Raw genomic sequence first — 18,254 nt, forward strand, 5'->3', positions numbered from 1 at the left:
ATCAATAATAGGGCCATTCTTTACAACAAAATTCCAACCCTACATACACAAGCCCAAAAAAACCCGATAGCCCCAAAAGACCTGCCTACCGAAACCAACCCAAGGCCTCTTCCCTCGAGAAGTTTGGAATACCCCGGCTGGGCACTGCTTCATGCATCTCTCTCCCTCCATCTGGCAATGTTCCCAGCCTGCCACCACGCAGCAAACCACACTCCACCACCTTCACGTGCTTCCATGGAATTTGATGGCGGAGCATAGGCCTCCCATCCTCATCGAGAGGAGCTTCGGACCGAATTGGGGTCATCTTCCCATGAATCTTCACTCTCTCAGTAGACCCCAACCCACGCACAAACTGCACAACCTCCCTCCATCCATCCCTTGCGTTCCCCAGCTAAGTTTCAATAGGTCAAGACACCGACCAAATTACAAAAGGCTACAGCTCCCCCAATTCTACGCCAATCCTCTGCCACGACTCTTCCACCATCTTCAGCCCTTTGCCAACAACAGCTCAAGCCACCACATCATTCAATCCTCCCACCCATTTGGGTCGCAACACCAAAGAAACAACCTGTTGCAGCTCCTCTGTCGATGTTCCCACCAACAAGGCCAGAGCAACGAACAACGACGAGATGTCGAGGTTAGTTCAAGGCCGACAGTCAGATACCAGAAATTCCTCCCCAAAAAACAACCGCACAGCCCTCCAAAATTCCTCCCCATCCACCCTGAAGACATTCATCAACCTGTTGCTCGAAATCAGGCCACGAAATGCTAGCATTTGACTGTCAGTTGTCAATGAAAAATTTGCCTCCATTCTGCCTCGCCTCTTCACCAAAACCTGCACAATCAACCAACACCAAAACCAAAAACAACAAAATGCCAGGGAACCAAAATCCAAGGCCTTAAAAAAGCCGCCTCCATCACATGCCATGATTGCTCCACATGAATCACATCAAACCATGCAAAATCACCGGGCCAACTCATCGATTACCACCATCATCACTCCATCACCACTTAGGCCACTTGTACCAACATCGTGGACCACAATCCATGAAGGCCATTACTTCCCACAAGGCCAATGTCAACATCAACCACTTCAAAAGCAATTCAGGTTCACTTCCCTAAGTTTAAGCAATTCAACCAAGCTCATGAGCACTAACATATCGAAAGTCCTCAAATAATCTAAAATTGTTTTCCAATGAGCCATTCGCTCCCACATTTGAAAGCTTGTTAGCCTCCACATTCACTTCCCTGAGAACGTGACTCACCTTATAGTCTTCAAACCCACACAGAAGAAGTTTCATTCTTCAAACATGTTTGTCTAATTGCCACGCCTCCATTCGGCCTCTAACTATCCCGTTCACCACAATCTGAGAGTCTCCCTCTAGATGGAGTTTCTTCACTCCCATTTTCTTAGCCATGAGAATGGCCTCTAAAGCCGCTTGGCATTCAGCCTCGTTGTTCGATCCATCCACCAATCTTTTAGCTCTTATGGCTAGTATGTTGCCACAATTATCCCGGACTATTACCCCAGCTCCAGAAACCCCTGGATTTCCCCTCAAAGCGCCATCAAAATTTACCTTAGTCCAACCCTTCTCTAGTGGGTCCCACTCCTGTCTTCCTTCACCCATCCTTTGAGGATTAACCCTCAAAAGCCCATTAGCAGGCCATTAAGAGAATTATTTTTATTTAAGTGATTGATTGAGATTTAAGAGAATTATTTTTATAAAAAAAATAAAAAAATGAGTACAAATAAATTATAAATTGTAATTGAGAATAGCAATCATATTGTAACAAAGTTGAAGACATTGATAATTATTGTGAAAAGTTATGCAAGTAACAAAGGTAAATTATCATGCAAACATGATTGAACCTTCTTACATCTAATGTGTTGTAGACATTACAATATTTATACAACTAGTGATAGAATGGGTAGTTAGTAAAGAAATACAAAGGAGAATTGGTTGTCTCATCAATACTACAAAACAATAATAATACATTTCTATTGGATACTAACTAATCGTAAGTAAAAAGCCTAGGCATATTGTGTGCATAAAACTATGGATTTACTTATTAATTCTCAATCTAAGGCTACAATTATGGAAGATGATTTAGTTATGGAGCACCCTAACTTCAAACCTCTCAAAATCATGCATGACAATTTCTAATCACTTTCAGTTTTTTAATTATAGCTAATTTGGAAAGGTCCATACTTATAGTTAAGGTTTCAAGGCCACATAATCAAATATGACGCCACACCAATATGGTTTTTGTTGAGGTGTGTGAAAAGAACCCCAAAAATGGATAGATTAATAGTTATGTATTAAGTCATATTTTGTTGTTGCATTGTTGTGGCATCACATGATTTTTTGTTTCCAGATCTAAAAAATACATTTCACTCAATTATGAGTACACATAATTGACACTAACAACTGTAAAGTCCTCATCAAAATAGTGTTATACTATTAAAAAGGTTCAAGATTAAATCAACAAATGTTATCTCAACCATTAGAACATGCTCAACTACTATTTCCTCTCTCTATTGCACGACATAAAGTTATTGAAAATATTTTTTTATAACCTTTACTAAAATCATCCCAACCTAAACTAGAAAAGAGTACTTTCAAACAAGATATGAACATATGTGCTCAAGTTTTATGGATAAAAGTGTGTGTTATTTTAAAAATCAATGTTTTGGATTGCACTCAGTAATCGATCTTTAGGATGAACATCTCTAAGCAACTTGCTACCAAACCAGGTAACCATATGAGCTTAAGTTATTAGTTGGACTAGAAATGCTTTGATATGTGGAAGATTAATACAAGGAAAAGGACTAATATATGAAGAACATCGAAGTAAAAAAAAAAAGAGCTAGCAAAGATTAGTGAAAGAATATGTTTCAACATAACTATTGGTACATCATTATTGGAACTTGGTACTTTTACCTAAAACCATAGTTGTGGGCCATGTATCATGTTTTCAATAGTCATTGTTGCCAAAATATAATTTTTAATTTATATTGGAATCATTGTCAATATAGTTATCTTGATGTTGAAAGATAAGATAAGATTCATATTGATCCCTACCAAGAATAATGTGGCATAAAGGAACATGCATTGTTGGATTAAAGTTGATGTAGCTCATCTAATAATTTTCATTTATTCCATTTCAAAATTTTCATGTGATTTAATCTTGAAAAACCTAGGAATAATTAAAATGAGATTAACAAATAAACTAAGTTTCTCTAAGCCTTTGAAGGATTTTCAACACTTAATATCAAAAAATTTCATCAAAATTACAATGAAAAATAGACTTTTGTCAATGTACAATAATTCATTAGATGTTTGATATATTCCTTTTCTCCTTTTCCTATTTTGATAGGTGATGGCCAACTTTAGGCTTTTCTTGTTTTAGTAATCCTACTTACATTGTTCTATATGATCTTGAAGCATGTTTTTAAATATTGTATGAACATTTTCATCTTCATATGAAACTTCTTTTAGATTTGGTATATATGTATCTAAAGTAAATGTCTTAACTAAATTACATTTTTGTACGATTGTCTCTTTTGATCTTTATAACCCTGTCGCTATGATAAAATTTAATCCACTTGGTGTACCACTAATGAAATATGTTCAAAAGTTGTAGCCATGGTCTTCCAACTAATATAAAGAAATAATGTATAGCAAAAATGAGGTGGCATAAGACTTGTACCATTTTTGTGTCAAACTAATATGATAAGATGACATGGCTCAAGTCTTAATTAGCATTCCACTTGTTGTCTTTAAGAGAAATCCCAGAATATGTTTATTATTATGCTTTTATTTCTTTTTCTACCAATGAAGCTTGTTATGTTGAATTGTAGGATCAACAAAACATCATGGATCGACAAAGCATTATGGATCTTGCATCTTTGCTAATATCTACAATGACCCATAATATTTTTACTTGTGATCTCTTCACCATAGAAGGAAATAATTGAATTTAGAACTTAGTATTTACCACAAAAATATACTTATATAATATTTTGTCATGTTTGACATTATCTTTAACATCCTCCGTTATTAATAACATCTTATTTAACATATTTTGTAATATATAATTTTGTATACACAACATCCTTTAACTCTATTATGATTTAGGAAGATCTTTTTTGGGATCTAATGAATGAACATGAGTTTGAATTTAAATAAATCAACATTCAACAAACTTTGAAGCATATTGTCCATATTTTCTATAAGCATATTGTCCATATATATATATATATATATATATATATATATATATATATATATATATATATATATATACACACATAAATCCACAAAAAAACATAACTCTTCAAATACATTTAAATAACACCTTAATTAAAAAAGTTTTGGAACTCAGGAAAATGAAATCACTATTTTATTCAATTGATCTTTTGACTCAAATCATTTTTTTCTTTTTTATTTATATGATTCAATTGGGTTAGTTAAAGTTTCCAATCTCAATCTTAGTAAACAAAATACAGATCTCTCAAATCTAAGTCAAGACAATGTCTAAATCATCACAGTATTATATAGTCAAAATGATTTTTTTAATTAAATATTATACTAATAATATTAAAATAGTAAAATATTCACCAACCCCTCTCCAAAGAAATAAGGTGGCAGCTAGAGCGAGTTTAGAGCGAGTTTATCATTCTACTTTTTAGATAATAGTCATAGGTGTCCAACCCACAATGAAGATACGATAGCCATATTCCATATTATGGTTGGACATCTATAGCCATATGCTAGCAGCAGCCCCACAACGTGCGGGCTAAGCATTTAAAACTCTATTCATGTTCAGCGATGAAGTAGTCCCCGACATATATATCAGTAGAGATGGACGGGCAGGCGAGGTTTTATTGTGGCCTCCAGAGGAACTACTTTTGGCATTGTGAGTCCAAGCCCCTCACTCATTTCAATTACAGTGCCCTCTGGAACACACCACTCGAAGCTCTGAAGCAGCCGCGCCAAGGTGTTGTGGACTACAACGAATGCTAATGACATCCCCGGGCACATTCTTCTCCCTGAACCGAATGGTATCAATTCAAAGTCATGGCCTTTCACGTCAATCACTTTCCCTCCTTTTAAAAACCTTTTAGGATCGAATTCCGTAGGGCTGCTCCACACGTCCGCGTCCCTATGAATTGCCCACGCATTGTCTAACAGACGCGTTCCTGCAGCGACATGAAACCCTCCAATAGTACACGCCTCTGCGGCCTCATGGGGAACTAGAAGGGGTCCCGCTGGATAAAGCCTAAGAGTTTCCTTCACAATGGCATTTAAATATGAGAGCTCATGAAGATCTGATTCCTCTACCAACCGGTCCTTCCGACATGTTTGTCGAGCTCCTCCTGGGCTTTTCGCAAAATGTTGGGGTGCTGCAATAGAGCCGCCAGTGCCCATTCGATGGTCACAGAGGATGTGTCTGTACATGCGGTTATCATGTTCTGCACAACAAAACATAAAATTGGGGACTGCAACTGAGAAAAGAATCATGGTCAGAATTTAGAGCTTTTAGAAATTTAATAGAAAATCATACCATGGCGGTGGCTTTAATCACATCGTCGTTCCTGTCAGATTGAATTTCCTAGTTGTCTACTGCAGAGATGACAAGATCAATTAAGTCCTCCTGAGTGTGCATCCCCTGTTTCTCACGGTGCTCATCGACCAATTTCTGCATAAAGGAATCCCTTTTTTTCTGCAGCTTTTTCATGGCGGATATGAGACCCTGCAGATCAAGCCACTTGAGAAAGGGCAGGTAATCGCCGACTGCAAATACACCATATAAGTAGAAAGTTTCTTCTACCATCTTCTTCAGCTGATGCCCTTCTTGCAAATCCTTGGAACATTGAGAACCCGAGACTCTTTTGCTGGCAACCATGCGCATGATTATATTAGATGTCAGATCAGAAAGCCTGGATTTCATGTTTACCGGTGCTGCTTCTCGCTGGCAACTCTCAAACAGGGAACAAATGAGGGCAGAAACTTCCTCTGTGCGCAGGTGTTTAAAGGAACCGATTCTGCTGGCAGTGAAGAGTTTCATGGTGCAAATCTTGCGAAGATCTCGCATCTGTGAATTGTAGGGCAGAACCGAAAACATTTTGTGGTCATATCCCAAATGTTTTGCCTCAGTCATCCGTGGGCGCGAAGCCAAGGCTTTGTCATTTTCTGTAAAGCATTCTTTTACGAGCTCTGAAGACGAAACGACCAAGACAGGGCGGAAGCCAAGTCAAAGATGCATGATGGTTCCATAGCTTTGGGAAAGTGACGCCAGAATCCAGTGAATGGGCTTCTTCTTTCTCAGCAGATGCAGATGCCCAATTATTGGCCACGAGGGAGGATGCGGTGCCTTGCCATTGTTAGTCCTCACGTAGTCTGCGAATAGCAAAAGAGTTACAACTGCCAGAGACAGGAGAATGATGGTTGCTACTTCCAACGCCATAGTGAAGCAGGTTTGCTACACGTGTATGCTTGCAGTTTTGCTGGATTTTATAATTTTCTTATATGTTTCAGTCCGATACGTTTCTCTTCCACAGGGTGCAGACATGATATAAAGAAAGAGGAAACCATTTTGCGTCATGGAAAACGTCACCATATAGAGTAGGTAATAATTTTCCTCGGTCTAATTTGTTACTAGATTGTTTCTAGATTGTTTGACATTTGGGACAACTTTCCATGATCAAAGATGAAAGTGATTGATTGAGAGAATTAGTTGGGAAAAAAAAAAATTGATTAATTCAAGTAAATGAAAACAAATTAATAATACCTTTTTAAAAGTTTAATCTTATTTTTATCAATTTTTTATTGAGTATAAATAAATTGTCAAGTCTAAATTAAAATGTCAATTATGTTGTAACAAATAGGAAAATATTAATTATTATTATATAAAATCATGCAGGTAACAAAAGGCAAATTGTCATATAGACATGATCGAACTTTCTTATGTTTTTTTTTGTATTAAGCATCATATAAACAGCAGTTACAAAATTCGAGAGTCTTGGCTGGATACCTTGCAGCCAGCTAAAGAGTTAAAACATAAATTGCGGGAGCTATATCAAGCGGGATCACGAGTCATGATATAAGATCATATACATTGGAGCTGAGTTACAAAATTACACAAAATGAGAGACATATCAAAATGCAACATAAGGTATACAGCTAGCTAAACACAAAGGAGGAATCAAGATCATTGTTGTCACCCACCGGGGGGAGCCATGCAGTCCAACCTAGCTCTCCCTCGCACCAGACCAACACATTTCCTTCGGAAAACTGATCTCTGAAGGGGTGGGAGGGTAGTCCTTCCAGCTCCAGCTCAATGAAGTCTTCTCTCTGTTGCCGTGCCTCCACCTCTTGCATGAATCTCATCAGCCCCTGTTCAAAATGAGTCTTGTTGCTTCCCATGCGATCCCAAGTGAAGCCATGTGAGAGCTCTCTAATGAATACTAGGGTAGTTCCATTCTTTAGCCACCTGTCAAATTTGTCTTCCTCCAATCTTAGTACCACTGTGACCTGCATAGCAACAAGGTAGCGGATGAGTCTCCTAAGAGACTCAGTGAGGTTCCTACTCTTTCCATTAAACACATCATCATTCCTAGATTTCCAAATGATCCACAAAATTTCCAAGCAGAGAGAAAACTAGAAAAGATTAGCATATTTCTTGCCACCTCTAACATAACCAAATACCATCTCTTCAACAAAAAAACAATTGTTATTAAGTGAGATACCAAACAGATTCCAGACTTCTTTGGCAAAATGACATTCAAAAAAAATGTGGTATACTGATTCAGGGATACAACAAAGTTTGCACTGTAGGGGGTCACTGTTGTTATCCTTAAGTGGTAGTTTATGAAGCAGGAGTCTCCAAGCAAAAAATTTCTTTTTTGGCTCAATCGGGTTGGACCAGAATCTCGAGAGGCTAGCATGCCATTTTTTTGTATCCCAAGAAAGGTTCCAGGTGCTGTTAAGGTGCTCAAGAATATCCACAGAGTCAGAAAGGGCAGGGTAGATCATTTTGGCCTTGGTTAGCGGGAGGGGAGAACCATCTATCCAATAGAGGGAGGCTAGAGGGGAGGGCGAGGAGGGGTTAGGAGAGGGAAGGATGGGAGCAAGTGCAGACTTAAGGATGTTGTAGGTTCTGGCTTGGGAGAGGGGAAGGTTGAATTTGGAGTTGAGAGTCTCCCAGGAGATCAAAATGCCATCTTCCAGAATGTGTTCAAATGTGACCAGTCCTCGATTGTGTCGTTTCAAGGCAGAACATCCTTGAAGACGGGCTAGTTGTTTCACATTGCGTAGAGCATTCCACCATATAGACCTTCCCAGATTGAGAGAGCCCTTCTTATCTAAAATGCCTTTATTGCTGATGTATTGTCTAACATGGTTTCAAGCCTTCCATATAGACTTGAAGACTTCTGAACCTGTAGGGGAGATCTCAAAATTCCCAGCAATCAGGTCTCCCATGGGTAGGTTCTTCCACTTTTTTGTTGTTTTTGGGGTGGAGCATTGAATATTGTTTCTAACAAGTACTTTCCAGGGTTCGTTCCCATCAAGGGCTTTACAAATCCATTTGGTAGCCAGTACAATTCCCTAGAGTTTGAGGTCTTTGAGGCCCATAGCTCCCTACATCTTAGATCAGATACACCAATCCCATTTGACAGCATGTTGCTTCCTTTCGCCCTTCCCATCTGACCAGAGGAAGTTCCTGATTTGTTTTTGTATGTAGTTGAACTGGTAATTGCTGAATAACTAGGCTGAGGAGAAGTATATGTTATATGAGGATAATAGTTTCTGGCAGACCTGAAAATGACCTGCTAGGGAAAGGAAGTTCCAGTTCCATTTACTGAGCTTCTTATCCACCTTATTTCTAAACCATTCCCACATTTCTTTCAAATTCAGGGAAACGGAGAAGGGAATGCCCAGGTATCTGATGATAGTATTCAGACCTCCCAACTTCAGATCAAACTTAGACAGCCAAATAGGAGGGGAGTCAGTCCAACCTAGCAAGGTAGATTTATGAAGGGTAACTCTACTACCTGAGGCTTTACAGAAGATTTCAATGTTGTGAAGAAGATATGTTAAATTTTCCTCATCCAGGGAGAACAAAATAGCTATGTCATCTGCAAACTGGATATTGATGATTTCTTCTTTGTTAGGGAGTGAAATTCCTTTGACACTAGGGGATAAACTGAAGTCCTTTAGGATATAGTGCATAGCATCCGCAGCCAAGACAAATAGGGCTGGTGCAAGTGGGCACCCTTGTCTAATTGATCTGGAGAGAGTGATGTTGCTAGATTTTAATCCATTTACATCAACAACTGCATTGGCATCACTAAGTAGTGTCTGAACAATCTTGCAAAAGGACTCTAGGAAGCCCAGACTAGCTAGCATCTAATTTATGAATCCCCATTCTATCCTATCATATGCCTTCCCAAAGTCTATTAAGAGCATAGCCCCATTTTGACCGGAGACCTTTGCCCATTCAAGTGATTCCCAGCAGGTCACCAAGTTCTCGAGGATATACCTACCTTTAACAAAGCCTGTTTGGGTAGGGCTGATTATTTTTGGCAGGATTCTAATCAACCTGTTGGCTACTACTTTGGCTAGTATTTTATAAGATAGATTTAGTAGCGTGATAGGCCTCCAATTCTTAATCAAAGTCTTGTCTCCCTCCTTAGGGATGAGCTTGATAAGCCCTTGGTTGATCTCTTTGCCTAGGGTTCCTTTGGAAATAGCCTCCAGATATAGGTCATGGAGGTCTCCTACAATCCATCCAATGTTTTTCTTATAGAACTCCACTAGGAATCCATCTGGTCCAGGGGATCTGTCATTCCCCATAGAGGACATGGCCATTGCAATTTCCTCTCTTGAGATAGGGCGCCCTACAAACTCATAGTCCTCGGCATTAAGTTTAGATGGGGTCAATTGCTTAATGAGCTCTCTAGAATGTCTATGGTCGTCATTTACTTCATCTGAGCTAAAAAGCTTCTGGTAATAGTGGGAGAAGCATTCTAGGATCCCCTGGGAGTCTGTGATATGAGTGTTGTTGTCCCATATAGCATTGATGTTCTCTTTAGCCTCCTTAACTTTGAGCATATGGAAGAAGAATTTGGAGCCCTTGTCTCCCGAGTCCAACCAATTTAGTTTGGACCTGGTTTTTAGCCCTTTAATTTTCTGGTTCTGAAACTTCCTGAGGTGATCTTTGATTGTCATCAGAGTGCAAGTAAGATTTTCATCATTAGGGGAGTTCTAAAGATTCATTTCCGCAGTACATAGATCCTCTTGAAGTAATCTTTCTATCCTCCTAGCATCCTTGGCCTTCTTTTTGCCCACTATTTGACAAAGGATGGTCCAAGTTTTAATGTTTGTATTCCATTCATCTATTCTAGAGAGTCGGTTCATATTCTTTTTGTTAAACAGTCTGATAAAGGCCAGGGCAGAGTGAAGGTCCTCATCTTCTAGGAGTCTAGTATTGAGGATGAATGAAGGAGGTCTAGAGGAGGTGGGGGGAGTAGCTAGGGAGAGGTCAATTCCCATTATTATTGGGTGGTGATCTGACAGGGTAAATGGGGAGACAAGATAATGATCTCCATTAGGGCCTTTGTCAATCTCAAAGTGGCATTTATTGAAGTAGATCCTGTCTAGTCTGCAGTAGATCCTTTTATTCAACTGTTGATAGTTACACCAGGTGTACCATATAGTGTTCAAAGGGTCTTTTCTTCCAACAATAGGGTAAAAAAGGTGCAATTTATTGATCATTCTATCCCATTGAAGCCTTTAAATTCCCTTCCATTCAAATTTGTTGCCACCTTTTTTATCACTGGCAGATTCAACCATATTGAAGTCTCCCCCAATAATCCAAGGAATATCCTCTAGCCCTGTTAGCCAGTTCCATAGTTCTCCCCTTTCTCTGTAGTCATTCGGGGCATAGATAGAGCAGATTCCAAACCTCTAGTTCCCCATTTGAATAGAGACCCATATAGCCCTAGCACAGGGGGATTGTCCCCAATTAACCACTTTATTGGCCCATTTAGGACTAAGTAGTATGGTTGAGCCTCCTTTTCCTTTGGTATGGTTAGTGTAAAAAGAGGTAGCCTCCCTCTAGATACATTTGAGACCAATTTGCAGGGTAAAGCCCGCAGCTTTTAGCTCCTACAAGAGGAGGCAATCCATATTCTTATGTGCATTAAGAAATCTTTTTATGATGTATTTCCGATCAGGGGCCTTTTCAGCATGATTCACCTGGTTGGGGTGGGTCAGTTTGGGATTTAAATCCCTCAAAACACTTGGGCCAATCCTCTTTGTTTGCTATATTGTTAGCATCAAATGCAATAGAAGAGGAGGGTCTACCTCTCTTTTTCCTTGCCTCGGAGATTTGTTCAGGACCTAGTGATTCCTTCCTGTTAGCACTATCCTTACTGTTCTTAGGATATCTCTTCCTCCTAGTTTTCCTATGTTTAACGATAGTAAATCCATCTTGAGTATCTGCCAGCCCTTGTTCAAAGTTGGTGTTCATAGGAGTGAAGGGGTCTATGCTAAGCTCCACACCTTAAGTGGCAGTTGGCTCTGCCTTCAGGGCAATAATAGGGGTACTAGCAGTATAAGAGACATCACTAGCAGGGTCTCCCCTAGAGGCCTCTAAAATACCGGAAGCATCTAGAGGGTTTGTTGGGACCTCCTCCATAGTAGGTCTTCCCTTTTCCCCTTGCAGGGTAGGGGTTTCATCAGTATTGAGTCCATTAAGTTCTTTGCAAGTGGGTAGTTCAGGGTCCTGGACCAAGGCCCTATATCTATTTGGAATGCATTACCCAAACAGTGCAATCGATCAGTTGCACACGAAGTTCCATGAGTGTGATCTTTTTCAAATCCTAATATAATTTCTATCTCGTCAACCTCTAGAGGAGCCACCTGACCTGGCCCCACTCAAACCAAGTTCCATTCTTCACACTTTTCAAGAATGTATTTTTGTTCACTATCTTGTAGTTTCCCTCGTGAATTTTCAATTGTAGTGCAAAGTTCTTCACAAAAAACACCACCATATCGTCTAGAGTCTATGCTTCAATTTTTTTCTTTGATCCCATGGAAGCTAATAGTCCTTTGTCTAATGAATTGCTTCCTGAATAGTCATGGGGGGGAGAGGTAATGCTTGAATTCGCCCTTCTATTGGGAGATTGTGTAGATAACCTCTTGGTCTTCTGGAAGCTGAAAAGTACTTCGAGTCCACCAACTCTGGTTCCACACTATAAAAAATTTTGGATCTTTCCTTCCAAATATCCTTCGGTGCAAAAACATCATTCTCATAATAGAAAAAAGGTGGTCCTTGCATGAACACATTGATTTCCTCCAAGTCTAGCCCAATAGGTTTCCTAGGAACTCCAAAACTAGTTAGTCCCTCCAGACATAAATTAGAGACGTCACATCACACACTCCAGACATTGTTTGTTTGTATTGCATACTCTCTATGTATTTATCACCCTTTAACACTTTCCTCTGCTTTTCTCCAATTGCTCTCTTCTAGGCAGTCGATGACCTTGTTTCCATGTCAATCAAGATAATGTCTGCTTGCTTTCTTTTACAAAATTTACTTGCACACGAGTCTTCTACTTCCGCACAGATATGAATTATAATTCAGGCTCAGATGATAATTAAATAAAATAAGCATTTGTAAAGAAAAGATTTAGTCATTGGATGTTACATATTATTTGACAAAAAGATCCTAGACAATTCTTGGAGAAAGGAAACATCATTGATATATTTATTTGCAAATAACACTAAATCAAATAAATTAAAAATGTTTTATGCAATTTTTAAAAGTAGAACTCGTTCAATGCTTCCATGCACCGACGAGAAATTTGTTTGACCCACAACATCTGATACCATCAGAATTCCGATGACAAATAAAGAAACATCTGATAAGGATGTTGTATGTCCGACGTCACTTCCTTGTTGGATAGTCGTCAAGGAGAAAACATAGCAACCGTCGAAATTCCAACCATAATTCGATGATATTTTTGGTCAGAGGAGCAAATATAGTAGTCGTCGGAAGAGTTCATAACATCGTCAGACTATCGATGCAAATGACATCATCAGGAAGACCAACGACGAGTTTTTGACAGTTACATTTGTAGAAAGTCCGACGTGGTGTCGTCGGACTTCCGACAACTAGCCGTCGGAAATTAGACCCAAATGTACTAGTGTGTGATTCCGCTTCATTATTTGTTCCATCTTGTAGACACTGAGCTCCTTTAAATAGAATTTGACCATCCTCATTACAAGCAACACACCTTGCACTTGAGATTCCCGGATTACCTTTCAAAGCTCCATCAAAATTAATTTTGATCCACTGTCACTTTGGTTTAGTCCAAACACAATCTGTACCCCTCACATCACTAAGATTAACCTTAGATTGCCCATGAATGGGCCTTCTTGGTGCACTTACTTGGTTGCAAAGTAAAATATGATATAAATTTCAAGTAATGTTACTAGATATAATTTTTTTTGAAATCAAATTTATTTAAAGCTATTAAGACTAAAATTTATGAGACCACTAACTTCCTTAAATTTTGTCACTTAAACTTTTAAGCCAAGCTGCATACTAAATTCATGGGACCGCCAACTTTAAGATATTCCTAAAAAGGCTCAATAACACTTGAAATTTTTAAGGAATCCCTCCTCTTAGACGCAACCTAATTACCCTTTCGTAAAGCAATTACATTATAGAGAAGCCTTTCACATAGCTATTTGTTATTTTATTTTTTGGTAATTAAATAGATAGAAGGGCCATCGCCCATTATATCAAAATAATAATATAAAAAATTTAATAGAGTCCAAGATCATAAACCGCAAAAAACATTGAAAACATAATAATAATTTGTTATATTAAATATAATTGATGCTCTGCAAAATGGACAAGGTTAGTTTTGAGATAAATAACACACACACAAGAAACCGTTAGTGTTAGTCAATCAAAAACTAATCTAAACAGGCATATCAAAAGAGATACTAAAATCATGCTAATATATCTAACAAATGAAACAAAGATAATAAGGCATCCCCAAATGCCTCTTAGCATGCTCTTAGCTCCTTCTCCCTTGTTCCTCTCCTCTCCAAGTTCCAAAACAGTGTAGCTCTCAGCAGCTTTTTGCACTATGGATGCTTATGGAGGATTGAGATTGGAGTATTTTGCTTCAAATGGGAAATGAAAAACTAAAATACTAGATGCTATTGAAATGATTGATTTTAACTAAAATAACAAAGATATTAGTTTGCTATGCTAAATGCTCTCTAAAATGCCTATAGGTTAAATGCATACAAGTTTTCAGGATCTGGATTATGAAGAAATGGGCTCTATTTATAGGAAAAATGGAGCAATTGATGGTTGAGATTGAGTAATCTCAACAAGGGTCGGGATTGAATGATTTCAAATCCATGTGAGGGGTTTCAACCCAATCCCAAGATGACAAGTGTCAATGTGAGATAGGTTGAGAGGAGAGGGAATAAGCATTAAATGTTTGACATGACTTTGGGAGTTAAAGTCAAGGTTAATTGAATGAATAAACTCTTTATTCAAAGAATAAAGCTTTTATCCAATGGATAAATTCTTGTGCAAAGGCAAGAAGGATAAATATGGTCAAAGCAATAAATGCTTGGGGGGACAAGTTTGAAATAACCATAAATGGTTATGTAAGAGCCATAAATGGTCATGTAAGAGCCATTAGTGGTTTTTGAAGACTTTAGAGGTTAAATTGTTGAACACACAAAGCATTAAATGCTTTTCAAAGACTTTTGAAGTCTTTGAAAAGTGACTCCATTTTGCTTAGGAATGTGACAATAATTAGGGGATGGATTAGGCTAATTAGGAAGGGGTTAGAAGAATCTAAAAGGGGATTGGATTTTGCAATTGGATTTGGTGGGTGAGGGAAAATAGGATTTTTATTTAAAATAAAATTAGTTTATTTCAATAAATGAGTGCAAGTTGCATTTGAAGGAAAATGCAAGTGGGGGGGGGGGATAATGATTTAAATAAATGTTTTTATTTAATTTATTTAAAAGATGAATAGGGGGATTTAATTAAATAAATAGATTTTATTTATTTAATTGATTGGAATTTGATTTAATGAATTAATTAAAATAAATTGAATAATTTATTTAATTAATAGAAGAATGTTTGGGGATGAATTAATTTAATTAATTGATGGCCAGTGGATTTTTAATCACATAAATAGCATTTATTTATTTAATTAAGCTGGACAGATTTGTGTGACTACATTTGCCCCTCTTTGAGACGGTGCGGTTTATCGTGTCGTTTCAAAGAAAGAAAAATAGGTGTGAAGAAATGCCCCATAAAATGTAAATTTAATGGGTGGTATGCCCCCTCGAGAGATGGGCCAAAAAAATTCAAAAAATCGGGCGATCTCTCGAAAAAGAACGAGAAGTGGAGGGGAGGTAGAATAGAAGAAATTAGCAACAACGGTGAAAGAATGGAAGAAAAATAGAGTGAATACGGAGAAACAACAAGCCAGCGAGTACCCTGAGGTCATGCAAGAGATACATAGCAGATGCAGTGTGGGGTTTGGATTGATGCTATACAATTGATCAAAATTGGTTGGACAATCTGGTGCAATCGGTTTAATTGCTCCGGTCAAGTCAAAGCATGACAGTTGATGTCAGTTGGTCGCTTGGACATGATAAAGTCTGAGTATGTGAATCAAAGTGACCTGATGTGACTTAGACAATTGATGTAATTGCCCAATGAAGTCAAGGTATATGAAGCAAAATACTCATTGAGACGTAGACAATTGATGTAATTGTCTGATGTGATTGTGTTTGATTGGTTGATCAATTGATAGTGTGTGCGTGTGATGGATGGTTGTGGAGAATCATGGCAGCCCCGTTGAGACTAGGTCATTATGATAAATGTCTGTTGTAGTCTAGGTTTGCCATAATTGATTACCTATTGAGACCCGAAGATACTTGATCAAAGTATCTGTTGATAGTCTAGGTGTGTGGGAGTTGATGTATCTGTGTAGACAAAGTAACTGGCTTAATTTTGTGGATGAGTGAGGATAGGAAGCGATGAAGGGATTAGGATGATGTTGATGATCAAGATAGGGAGGGTTAGGGGGGATTTGATGTTAGATAGAAGATATGGAGGACTAGGACCGAGTCCTATGGAAGAAGATGAGTAAAATAGAGTATGCATTATTATGACTATGTATGCATGATATGCAGCTATTATGAATGTATGGCGGGGTGGAATGCAATGAAATGCAATATATACATATGAGATGAGATGACGATCCATAGTGCTCTATTTTTATCATTGAGCTTTAAAATGTTGTAAGAAAATACAAGCAACTTGACATAAAGATTCAAGATGACCAGAATATTTCTTACATGGATTTGATATAGCAAGTTAATACAAGCAACTTGATATAATGGATCAAGTTGACCTGAGTATTGCTTGCGGAACAAACAAGGATTATCTCCTTTCATGCATGACTTGGATCATCCTCCTTGATCTTAGGCTGATCATATCCTGAGACAAGTGCATACCGTAATAAGAGATAAAACCTTTATCCAGTTTGGATGAGGTAGGAGGAACCAAATAAAAAGCATTGTACCTGCAAACAAACAGTATATACATAAAGAATAAAGAATATAGATCATTGGTAATGGTTCATGCTCATATGGTCGAGGTATACGTTGTAGTTAGCAAGTTGTAGTGATCTATGATTGTATTTTGCATATGATCACGTAACTTAGTGAACTTCCCACGTAGACACCATTAGTACATGCCCCAGAACTTCATCGTAAATAAATCGCAGAGGATACAAACAATTGCAGCAAGAACCTAAAATAAATAACCCATAAATCAATCAAGTATATGATAGCTTAAACAGAATTTTCTTGTCAAAAAAAATGTCATCTTGTCTTTGTTTTGGTAAGGAAGGATGCATCCTTGTTGAAGACAGTTTTGAGTGTTGATGTTGATTGTGTGGTCGATTGATAAGTGGTCATTTTGTGGAGTACATCACAATGTTTGTTTGGTATCTACACGGATGAGTATGTACAATGTGTTGCCATGTTTTTTATTGATTTTTGATGTTTTCTGATGCTTTTGGATTTTGTTGATTTGATTTCCAATGTTTTTGATATTTTGGTGATTGTTTTGAATGTTTTTGGATTTTGAATTGTTTTGAATGTTTTTTGGATTTTGTGAGATAGTTTTAAATGAAGAACTTTAATGAATCACAAGACAATGTAGAATCCATTTCCATCAATAGGTTAAAGGCATTGCCCCCCGTTTTAAGACATGACTATAAAAAAGCAGGATGTAGGATGCATGCAGTACTTTCTTGGATTTGTAGATTTATAACAAGCCATGGTTGATGGATGGATGGATGTATGTATGAAGTGATCGCAACGAGCCTGAAAGATACTGGAGCCATTGTCTTTACGAGTGGCACCTGTTTGCCAGGTTTTCACCATATCACTTACCCAAGGTGCCACCGGAGTGATTGTTCACCGTTTGGATGCATGATTTTTCTTTACTTTTTGAATGTTTTTGTAATTCTTCAGGACATTTTTCTGAATGTTTTTGGTATTTTCTGGTATGCAGGGGAGCCTGATGCACTGTTCAGCTTGGGTATAAAACCATTTGAGGTGCATGCTGTTGATTGGATCTACAAGCGGTTCTCCTTCTGATGTAGCCAACTGATATGCCCTGGACCCGAATACAGCAGTGACTACATATGGGCCCAGCTAGTTTGATTCAAACTTGCCCTGATGTTTTCTGTTTGGTTGGTTGTGAGGATTCTCTCATAGAACAAGATCACCTACCTCAAATGTACGAGGTCTAACTTGGTGATTGTAGCTTTTGCTCATGCGTTTCTGATAGGCTTTGAGATGGTTGTATGCAGCTTGTCGCTTCTCATCAAGTAACTCTAAGTCTTGGAGGCGTGAGACTTTGTATGCTTCATCATCTATCAGATTATGCAAGGAAACCCGTAGTGATGGTATCTCAACCTCAATAGGTAAGATAGTTTCAGCACCATAGACCAATGAGTAGGGAGTTGCGCCTGTAGGGGTTCGAATGCTAGTTCGATATGCCCATAGTGCTGGATTCAGTTGAACATGCCAATCACAGTCGGCATCATTGACTGTCTTCTTTAGGATCCTCAATATGTTTTTATTGGATGCTTCGGCCTGACCATTGCCTTGTGGGTAATA

At 38.2% G+C, this 18,254-nt stretch overlaps 1 pseudogene; it reads right to left on the reverse strand.

The window, feature by feature from the left end:
• Positions 1 to 4,764: 4,764 nt before the first annotated feature.
• Positions 4,765 to 6,618, reverse strand: LOC131057327 (xanthotoxin 5-hydroxylase CYP82C2-like; annotated as a pseudogene).
• Positions 6,619 to 18,254: the final 11,636 nt, after the last annotated feature.

The sequence above is a fragment of the Cryptomeria japonica genome, chromosome 5 (assembly GCF_030272615.1).
Source record: "Cryptomeria japonica chromosome 5, Sugi_1.0, whole genome shotgun sequence".
Lineage (NCBI taxonomy): Eukaryota > Viridiplantae > Streptophyta > Pinopsida > Cupressales > Cupressaceae > Cryptomeria > Cryptomeria japonica.